Below are 10,553 nucleotides of genomic sequence, written 5' to 3' on the forward strand. Positions count from 1 at the left end.
CAATACTTAAAAACTTTTCCAAAGACATTGGTGACTATGACAAATATAAACTTTTTTAAAGGTTTGTTTATCTATTTAATGAGATAACAAGAGAGGGAGGGAGGGATAGAGAGAGAGGGGTCCTCTACCAGCTGGGTCACTCCCCAGATGGCCACCATGGCCGGGGCGGGGCCAGGCTGCACCCAGGAGCCAGGAGCTCCATCCAGGTCCCCCATGCTGGCGCAGGGCCCAGGTGAGCAGAGCTGGGATGCAGGCGAAGCCCTCCTGGAGAGGAGAATTCCTAGCCGGTGTCCTGGTCACTGGGGAAGGGGGAACTGAGAATAAAGGCTCAGGAAGCTCCAGCGAGAAACACACGAGGGAGGGGGCGTTGGTCCCGGCCTCCTGGCCATCCCACCCAGGCCTCCAGGACCCTAGCCTCGCTCCCCCAGCAGTTCCAGGAAAGTTCAGAGGAGCCATTTCCTGCCACTCCCCTTGGTCTACTCTGAGGACCTCAGGCTCGCTCCCCCCCGCCCCGCCCCCGCCCCGCCCTCCTTGCCCCCACCCCCCAGCTGCCCCCAGCCCTGGTCCGGCCCCATGGGTTCCTGGCGTTGCTTCCACTCGGGGGAACTCTGCTGGGAGAGCCTGTGAGCGAGCGTCTGCACACATACATGCACACGCACGCACACGGGTACACACACATGCACAGGTGCACATGCATACAAGGGTGAACACACAAGGATGCACACGGGTGCACACAAGTACACGCACGCACACACGGATGCACACACAGGTGCACGCGCGCAGTCTGCAGGGCCAGCCCAGCTTCCTCTCCCCTAGGTTCCCCCCCCAGGGAACCCCAGACCCCTGGGCGGTGGCACCTGGTGGGCCGTGGGACCCCCGAGAATGGCTCAGCCCTTAGCCCCGGGGCCTGGGCCCCAGAGACGTCCCAGTGACGCCCCTCCCAGCGGAGGGCGGTGTGGGGGGCGGCGGGCCGGCCCCTGCCTGGGGAGGGGGAGGTGGCCAAGCACGGAAGGGACTATGCAGGACGGGCTTGGGGCACAGACCCTGGGGCCCCACAGGGCAGGTCGGGGGCGGTTTCGGGCTGGAGTTGCCGCGTCCTCGGGGAGACCCGCGGGGGGCGGAGCTCCCAGCTGAGGCCGGCGGCTGGGGAGTGAGCAGCGGACCCACGAGGGTGCGTTCACGCCGGCCGGGGCTTGGGGCTCCTCGCGGCTCAGCGGCGTCCCCGTCCAGCGCAGGCATCTCCTCGCCCTTGAAAAAGACAGAGATGGACAAGTCGCCATTCAACAGCCCCTCGCCACAGGACTCGCCGCGCCTGCCCAGATTCACGCAGCACCACTGGCCCGTGATCGTCCTGCACAGAGGTGAGCGCGGGGAGGGGCGGGGGCGGGGCGGGGGCCAGGGGCAGAGCGCGCACACACAGGCGGGGGGCCGGGGCCAGGGGCTTGGAGAGAGCGCACACACAGGCGCGGGGCGCTGGGCCCAAGCCCCACGCTGACCGCCCCGCCGCATAGGCATCGTCCGGAGTCCGCACCCGTCTTCCGCCCTGCACTTCCCCACCACGTCCATCCTGCAGCAGATGGCGTCCACCTACTTCCCGCACACGGCTATCCGCTACCCGCCGCATCTCAACCCTCAGGACCCGCTCAAAGATCTCATGTCTCTGGCCTGCGACCCGGCCAGCCGGCAGCCTGGTCTGGTGAGTGCGGGGTGGCCGACAGGCGGAGGAGGGGGCGCGGCGACGCTGGCAGGGGTCCGCGGGTGGAGGAGGGGGCGCGGCGCCGCGGACAGGGTTCCGCGGGCAGCCGCAGATTCCTCCTCCTGGGCTCCTGCCAGGCCCCCGCAGCGATGCGCATCCTGTCCTGGGGTTTCGTATTTGGGAGCGGCAGGCGAGGTGGCACCTTGTGAACAGACAGGGAGGCGGGGTGCAGGGGTCCCAGCCCCCTGGACCTCCAGCCGGTCTCGGGCCTGCCCAACCCCCGTAGCCCTGCCGGCGCCTTGGTCCCTCCGCGGCCGCCCCCCACCCCCGCTCAGCCCGGGCACCCAGTGCTCTTCCCTTGCCCGAAGGCTCTGGCCCCAGTCTAGCGGAAGGGGCGGCGCGCGTGTCTACTCCTTCCTCCCCCTCCCCCCGCACGTACCAAGCTCCTTCCCGGCGCCCCCCCCCCCCCCCCGCTCCCCGCCCGCCAGGGGGAGCCGCCTCCCAGGAAGCCGGTGGGAATCAGGGCTCCCCTGCAGGACCCGCGGTTTGCCCTCCAGAGAGCCCAGGGCCACGTGGTCAGGGCCAGAGGGGCGGGGGGGGGGGGCAGCACCAGGGGCTCAGGGGTCTCAGGCCCCAGGTGTCCGCGGGCTTCGGGAACGAGGATCCGGACTTCACAGCTCTGGGGACTTAGGGGGACGGAGCCCCAGGCTGGCCCACTCCATTCTGGGTGTTTTTAGGATACATTTATGATTTATCTGAAAGGCAGAGCTGGGGGCGGGGGGGGGGGAGAGAAGAGAGAGAGAGAGAGAGAGGTAGGGGTGTTCAGTCCACTGGGTCACTCCCAGAATGGCTGGGGCAGGGCCAGGCCAGAGCCAGGAGCTCCATCCGTGGCTCCCACGCAGGTGCAGGGGCCCAGGCACCTGGGCCATCAGCCAGGGACCCGGATGGGAAGTGGAGCGGCCAGGACTCGAACCAGCACTCCGTGGGTGCTGGCATTGTGCACAGCCCGCCATGGGCCACATCTCCCAGTGCAAGGGAGAGTTCCGCCTGGCCCTGGAAGCCCCCTACCCCCTTCTATACTTTTCCAGCTGAGAACCCTGGATCACAGCTTGGTGACCTCTGTCCGCCCTGCCCCGCCCCCTCTCACACCCAGGCCAGGAACCAGCTTCCCTTGAACTGCCAGGAAGCTGGCCCCAGATTCAAATCTTGCCTCAGCCAGCTTGAAGGCCCAGGCTTACCCCGCCCACTCACCTGTGAGGTGGGGGAGGGCAACTGTGTCCTGAGAAGACTCCCCTGGGGGTGAACTGGGCCATGCCCAGGGCCTGGCATGCAGTAGGCACTTAATAGATGTGGACAGCACGTAGATCCCCTCCCTGGAAGCCACACTGGGCTCTGACCACAAACCCAGGCTCCTGCCCCCAGGCCTGGCCAGGCCCCTGCTCCCCTCCCCCTCTGCAGCCCCTGACCAAGTGCCCTGGGCATGATTAGAGTGAGGGAGTGAGGCCTGCAGACCTGCGGCCTCCCTGCCTTGCCCCACACAGCAGTTTGGAAGTTACCAAATGCCTTCGGTGACAGGCGGCCCCCAGGACCGCGGGGTGCGGGGTGCCGCGGGAGTGCGTGCAGAGGGCCAGCTGTGTGACCCCAGGCAGCGGACACCCTCTCTGGACCTGGCCGGCCCCTCGCTAATGGGCTCTTGGTCTCTCTCCTCCCTGCAGCCTACTCTGCAACCAACATGTTCCCTGCAAACCGTTCCTTTGGGATTAGGACCAAGGGATCCTGTGGGCAGCTTTTAGGTACAGGTAGGGGCCGAGAGGCCGGCCGGAGGGGAGCAGGGAGCCAGTCAGAGGGGCCGGCCTGGCCTGGGGGGCACACGGAGAGGAGAGGGGAGCCTGCCCGCCTCTGCTGCCAGCCACAGCCCGGGCTCCGGGGTCCTCCAGCGAGCCTGGGCTGCCTTCTCCTGGGCTCCCCCTCCTGCCTCCTGCCCAACATCTGTCCAGATGGGGAGAGGCCCAGAGAGGCCGGGGACCTGCCCAGGGTCACACAGCCGTCGGCTGGAACTTGCCTCACCCCTACCCTGTGCCCCAGACCCAAGGCCTGGGGGGAGACCCTGCTCCGGGGAGGGGCTCAGAGCAGGGAGGTGAGTGACCCCGGGGCCCACGTGTCCCCCAACCTGCCCACCTTCGGGGACCCTGGGCCTGAGACAGTAGGAGGGGGCCCCAGAGCCCCAGCCCCCCACCGTGTTGTTGGGGAGGGGGTCTCAGATGCACAGAGAAGCCAGCCCAGAATCTCCAGGTCATGTGGGGGAGGTCCCCAAGGCCGTGGCTGGACCCTGCTGCACCCCTCTGGGCCTCGGGCACAGGGTGGGGGCCAGCAGCTCCCACACCCAGGTCACTGGGAGCTGGGGCGGCACTGACCGGGCCCAGACCCCCTCCAGTGGGGGCTTTGAGCTCCTAATTGATTCAGAAACCAAAGCTAATAGGGCTCAGGCCTGGCCCTAACTCTTTCCCCCGCCACATGCCTGAGAGCAGAGGGAAACCACGCCAAGCAAGGCCCCAGCGAGGATGGGGTGGGGGGCCAGGGTGCAGAGAGAGGAGGGGAGGGGCCTCCCTGGCAGGGCTCACAGGGAGGGGGGTCCACAGCGGGTCAGGGCGCTGGGACAGGTTGTGACTGTTGGGAGGGGGTGTGAGGGCAGGTGCTGCCCGCTCCCTGCAGCCAGGGAGGGGGGAGGAAGCCAGAGCCCCGCTCTGGGCCCCATCAGGGCTGATTCCAGCTCTGTCCACACTTCCTCCCCCATTGGTGTTATTCCTGGCAGTGTGCCACTCAGCCCCCCACCCACCCCCAAGCCTCCTCCTCTGCAGCCCCTCCCCCAATCAATACCCATTGATCTCCACCCCCACCCCCAGCGCGTGCCTAGCCCTCTGAGCTGGGCTCACCTGGACACCCCAGCCCCCAGCCACCCGCCGGCCCCGGGATCACCCCAAGGAAGGCCAGGGTCATATGCCAGAAGCTACGTGGAGGCAGAGGCTGTCCACTGGAGAGGGTCATGCCCAGAGCCTGACTGGTTGCCAACGGAAACCAGACATGAGGTAGTTGCCAAGATTAACTTGAACATGGCTGGAGGTGGGCAGCTGCGAACTCAGGTGCCACTTCCTTGGGATGGCCCAGTGGCTGCCATATTGCCTGGTTCCCGGGGACACCAGTGATAAGTGTCAGGGGTGGGTGACAGCTCAAGCCCCCCGGCAGATCTGGGGTCTAGGGAGAGGGACCCAAGATGCCCCCAGCTGGCCCTGGAGTCAGGAGATAGGCCCGAGCAAACACCTGCAAGTCCTGGCGTCTAGGGAGATGGGCCCGAGCCACACCCCCCAGCCCTGGAGAAGAAGGAGACAGGCCCAAACTCCATGGCCGGCCCTGGGGTCTAGGGAGACAGGCCCCGAACTGCTGTCAGACAGCCCTGGGGTCAAGAGACAGGCCTATGGCACTGTGGCTCAATGGGCTGATCCTCTGCCTTTGGTGCCTGCACCCCGGGTTCTAGTCCCGGTCGGGGTGCTGGATTCTGTCCCGGTTGCTCCTCTTCCAGTCCAGCTCCCTGCTGTGGCCCAGGAGTGCAGTGGAGGATGGAGTCCTTGGGCCCTGCACCTGCAAGGGAGACCAGGAGAAACACCTGGCTCCTGGCTACGGATCAGCATGGTGTGCCGGCAGCAGTGCGCTGGCCACAGTGGCCACTGGGAGGTGAACCAACAGAAAAAGGAAGACCTTTCTCTCTGTCTTTCACTGTCCACTCTGCCTGTCAAAGAGAGAGAGAGAGAGAGAGAGAGAGAGAGAGAGAGAGAGAGACAGGCCTAAGACCCCACTGGCCAACCCTGGAGTCTAGGGAGATAGGCCCGGACTGCCCCCAGCCGCCCCTAGAGTCGAGACACGGGCCCAGGCTGCCCCCAGCCAGCCCTGAGATCTAGAGTGATGGGCCCAAGCTTCCCCCAAATGGCCCTGGGATCTAGAGAGTCGGGCTCGGACCGCCCCCCACCCCAGCCCTGGAGAAGAGGGAGACAGGCCCAATCTGCCCCTGGCCAGCCCTGGGGTCTAGGGATACAGGCCTGAGCTGCCCCCAGACAGCTTTGGAGACAAGACACAGCCCCTAACTGCCCCCGGCTGGCCCTGGGGTCTAGGGAGATGGGACTGGGCTGCCCCTAGCCAGCCCTGGGGTCTAGGACATGGGACCGGGCCACCCCCACCCCTGGCCCTGGAGAAGAGGGAGACAGGACCGAGCAGCCTCTGGCCGGCCATGGGGTCTAGGGAGATGGGCCTGAGCTGCCCCCAGCCAGCCTTGTGATCTAGGGAGATGGGCCCGGGCTGCCCCCACCCCCCTCCAGCCCTGGAGAAGAGGGAGACTGGCCCGAGCTACCCCTGGCTGGCCCTGGGGTCTAGGGAGACAGGCCTGAGCTGCCCCTGGCCAGCCCTGGGGTCAAGACATGGGCCCAAGCTGCCCCCAGCCAGCCCTGGAGAAGAGGGAGACAGGCCTGAGCTGCCCCGAGCCAGCCCTGGGGTCTAGGGAGACAGGTCCGGGCTGCCCTCCCAGCCCTGGAGAAGAGGGAGACAGGCCCAAGCTGCCCCTGGCCGGCCCTGGAGTTGAGATACGGGCCTGAGCTGCCCCCGGCCAGCCCTGCGGTCTAGGGAGATGGCCCAGGCTGTCCCCCACCCCAGCCCTGGAGAAGAGGGAGACAGTCCCAAGCTGCCCCCTGGTGGCCCTGGGGTCTAGGGAGACTGGCCCAACCTGCCCCTGGCCGGCCCTGGGGTCTAGGGAGACAGGCCTGAGCCACACCCCTGGCCAACCCTAGGGTCTAGGGAGACGGGCCTGAGCTGCCCCCAGCCAGCCCTGGGGTCAAGACACGGGTCCGAGCTGCCCCTGGCCTGCCCTGGAGTCAGGATACGGACCCGTGCCACTCCCAGCCATCCCTGGGTTCAAGACACAGGTCTGAGCTGCCCCGGGCAGCCCTGGGGTCTAGGGAGACGGGCCCAAGCTGCCCCTGGCCGGCCCTGGGGTCTAGGGAGATGGGTCAGGGCCGTCCACCCCCTGGCCCTGCAGAAGAGGGCGACAGGCCCAAGCTACCCCTGGCTGGCCTTGGGGTCTAGGGAGACTGGCCTGAGCTGCCCCCGGCCAGCCCTGGGGTCTAGGGAGATGGGCCCCAGCTGCCCACCCTCCAGCCCTGGAGAAGAGGGTGAAAGGCTGCCTCTGGCTGGCCCTGGGGTCTAGGGAGACTGGCCCGAGCTGCCTCGGACAGCCCTGGGGTCTAGGGAGAGGGGCCCGGGCCACACCCTCCCCCGGCCCTGGAGAAGAGGAGAAAGGCCAATGCTGCCCCCAGCTGGCCCTGGGGTCGAGGGAAATGGGCCCAGGCCGCCCCCCCCACCCTGCTAGCCCTGGGGTCGTGAAAGACATGAGTTGCCCCCGGCCAGCCCTGGGGTCTAGGGAGATGAGCACGAGCTACCCCTGGCCAGCTTTGCGGTCTAGGGAGCCAGGTCTGGGCCAACCCCCTGGCCCTGGAGAAGAGGGAGACAGGCCCAACCTGCCCCTAGCAGGTGCTGGGCTCTAGGGAGACTGGCCCGAGCAGTCCCCAACCAGCCCTGGAGTCGAGACCTGGGCTCAAGCTGCCCCTGGCTGGCCCTGGGGTCTAGGGATATGGGCCTGAACTGCCCCCAGCCAGCCCTTGAGTCTATGGAGTCGGGCCTGAGCCAACCCGCCCCCCCGCCCTGGAGTAGAGGGAGACAGCCCCAAGCTCCCTGGCTGGCCCTGGGGTCAGGAGAAAGGCCTAAGCCCCCCACAGGCCAGCCCAGGGGTCTAGGGAGATGTGCCCGGGCTAACCCCCCCAGCCCTGGAGAAGAGGGAGACAGGCCCAGGCTCCCTGGCCAGCTCTGGGGTCTAGGGAGTCGGGCCCAAGCTGACCCCGGCCAGCCCTGGGGTCAGGAGACAAGCCTAAGCCCCTCAGCGTGCAGCCCTGGAGTGTAGGGATTTTGGACCAAGCTGCCCCTGGCGGTCCTGGGGTCTAGGGAGACAGGCCTGGGCTGCTTCCCTGTCCCAGCCCTGGAGAAGAGGGAGACAGGCCCTGGGGTCTAGGGAGACAGGCCCGAGCTGCCCCTGGCCAGCCCTGGGGTCAGGAGACAGGCCTACGTCCCCCACTTGCCAGCCCATGAGTCTAGGGAGACAGGCCAGAGCTGCCTCTGGTCAGCCCTGGAGTCGAGACAGGGTCCCAAGCTGCCTCTGGCTTGGCCCTGGGGTCTAGGGAGAGGGGCCTGAGCTTCCCCCAGGTCTCCTGTGCCCCTGCTGGGCAGCCCCAGGCTCATCAGCTCCTCTGTGATACCAGGCTAAGTGATCTGCCCTCCTCAGGGCTTGTTACTAACTATTGTGAACTGTAAACAGGATATATTCAATGAAAACCACATCTCATTATGAGCTACAACAAGTATTGATAACTGAAATCTAAGAGATCCTCTTAATACCAGCGAAAAGCTCAACTCATGTTGCTTTCTGAAGTACAGCAGTGAGACTGAGAGTCAGCTTCTCAGAGACAAAAAAAACCATGGAGCAACAGACTGAAGGTGAAGAAAGCACTAGAGGAACCTAGAAGTGTACAAGCAAGAGTAAACTTTACCAAGGAAGGCAAAATAGCAGTGAACTTCAAAAATTTTGTGTAGAACTGGTAATAAAAATAGTTATTTTGCTGTAGCTTTGGAATTCATGTACATTTTTCAAAATATGTGTTTTCCATCAATTTTTTGAAGACCTCTCTTGTACATAGGTTTATGTACCAAATAAAGTGCAGTGGGGCAAGGTGTTGGGTCTCCCAGTTAAACAGGCCAGTAAAGATGCCCACATTCCACACCAGAGTACGTGGATTCAATACCCACCTACAGCTTTTGATTCTTGCTTCCTAGTAATGCAGACCCTGTGAGGCACAGGTTATGGTTCAAGTAATTGAGTTCCTGCAACACATATGGGGACTTGGACTAGGCTTTCAGATCCTGGCTTTGGCTTGGCACAACCCCAATCACTGTAGTCATTTAAAGTGCTTACCAGATTGGGAGCTCTCTCTCTTTCTCTCTTTCTCTATCTCTATCGGATGATCTGCCATCTATCTATATATCTATCTACATATCTATCTATCTATCAAATCTATATCTGTTTCATTGTCTTGCTTACTCTCAGACAATAAATGAATCTTAAAAAAATACATTGGCAAGAAATTTGTATGAAAATGATTCTTAAAAGAGTTTTGCTTTTGGCAGAAGAAAAACAATCTAAGATAAAAGCAAAGCAATATAAGCAGGAATGATAAACAACAGAAGGATTAAATGTAAGGGTAAATTTAAGTTATTGACTTTAGAAAGCAATCACATGGATACCTTACTTGTTCAAAATGTGTATAATTTAAATTCTGATAATGGAAAAAAGATGAAAGTGAAACAATTACAGTAAATATGATTCTAGTGTTGTGAAAAGTAGTAAATTTGAAATACTGATGATAAGTCAGCAGTAAATCTGACAATTGCTAGGGTAACCACAAAAATAATTAAGGAATACATAACCAACAAACCAATGGAGAGGAAATTAAGTAACAAACTATATAGATTCAAAATGAGGGAGAAGAGGAAACTACTAAAACAGGAAACAAAGTAAGATGCTAAATTCAGGTAAAACATATCACAAAATTTTAAATGTAATTAACTAAGTGATCCAGCTAGAAATAAAAATTTTCTTATTTAATGGAAAACCAGTTAATTATTTGCTATTTAGGATACAATCCTTAAATGTTTAAGAGTAAAAATGTTGAAAATATACCTACACATTTTGAATAGAAGACTCTCTTGAGATCTGACAAGACAGACTTTCATGCAGGAACTATTACTAGATATATTCAGAGAGATTTCATAATGATATAGTTATCAATTCAGTGGGAAGATATAGAATTCTTATGTAGGTTAGTATGGGAAGAGTTTTAGCACTTGTCCTTTTTTTTCTTAAAATTTTAAGCTTTTTATTTAGTGAGAGAAAGAACTTATCTTCAGAAACAGTAAAGATTCAGGTGAAAACAACAAAGAAAATTAAGAACATGCTCATAATTCATATTCATATGAATTGAACATGAGTTTTGCTGCACATAGAATCTTTCATAAAATAAACTTTATTAGGGTGAGCGTAGTGGCACAGTAGGTTAAGTCAACACTTACAGTGCCCATGTCCCATATCAAATGCTTAGTTTGGGTCCCTGCTACTCTTCTTTTCCAGCTTTTATAAATGTGCCCAGGAGACACAGAAAATGGTCCAAGTCTTTGAGTTCCTGCCACCCTTGTGGAGTGAGTTCCTGGATCCTGACTTTGGCCTAGCCTAGTCCCAGCTGTTGCAGGTATTTGGAGTGTGAACCAGCAGTTGGAAAATCTCTCTCTCCCTTTTTTCTCTCAATGTTGCTTTCGATCTGCAATACAAAGAAGTAAATTCAATTTTAAAAAGATACACTTGATCAGCAGCCACTTCCCCTCCCAGGTGTAGGTTAGGCTTGACTAACTTGTGTTGACTAAGGAAAGCCATGTGAGGAAGAAGTTGAAAGGGATAGGTTTTGTGTTACCATGTTCCCTTTTCCTTGTGCTATCATGGGACAGGATTCTACTATTCTTGCTTGGCACGCCTGGGTAACAAAGATAGTATGACTTCTGTGAGCAGAGTCCCCTGCCCAAATGATGGACCTGTACAGTGAGTAAACCAGCAATCTGTTACTATAAAACCCTGCGAGTCACAGTGTTAACCTAGCCTTCCCACCTTGACCTCGTCAACTCTCCCTCCATCCCCTACCCCATGGCCACTGTCCAGCTT

General features: G+C 60.1%; 1 long non-coding RNA gene across 1 annotated transcript in view; it reads left to right on the plus strand.

Moving 5' to 3' along the window:
• Positions 1-1,380: 1,380 nt before the first annotated feature.
• The window catches only part of LOC149120424 (uncharacterized), an 81,642-nt gene continuing 72,469 nt past the window's right edge, over positions 1,381-10,553 (plus strand). The window contains exon 1 of the long non-coding RNA XR_016226377.1: positions 1,381-1,696. This is a non-coding gene — a long non-coding RNA (uncharacterized LOC149120424). The remainder of the gene's footprint in view (positions 1,697-10,553) is intronic.

This window comes from Oryctolagus cuniculus, chromosome 19 (genome assembly GCF_051225735.1).
Source record: "Oryctolagus cuniculus isolate XC-2025 breed Fujian yellow rabbit chromosome 19, ASM5122573v1, whole genome shotgun sequence".
In the NCBI taxonomy this organism is placed as follows: Eukaryota; Metazoa; Chordata; class Mammalia; order Lagomorpha; family Leporidae; genus Oryctolagus; species Oryctolagus cuniculus.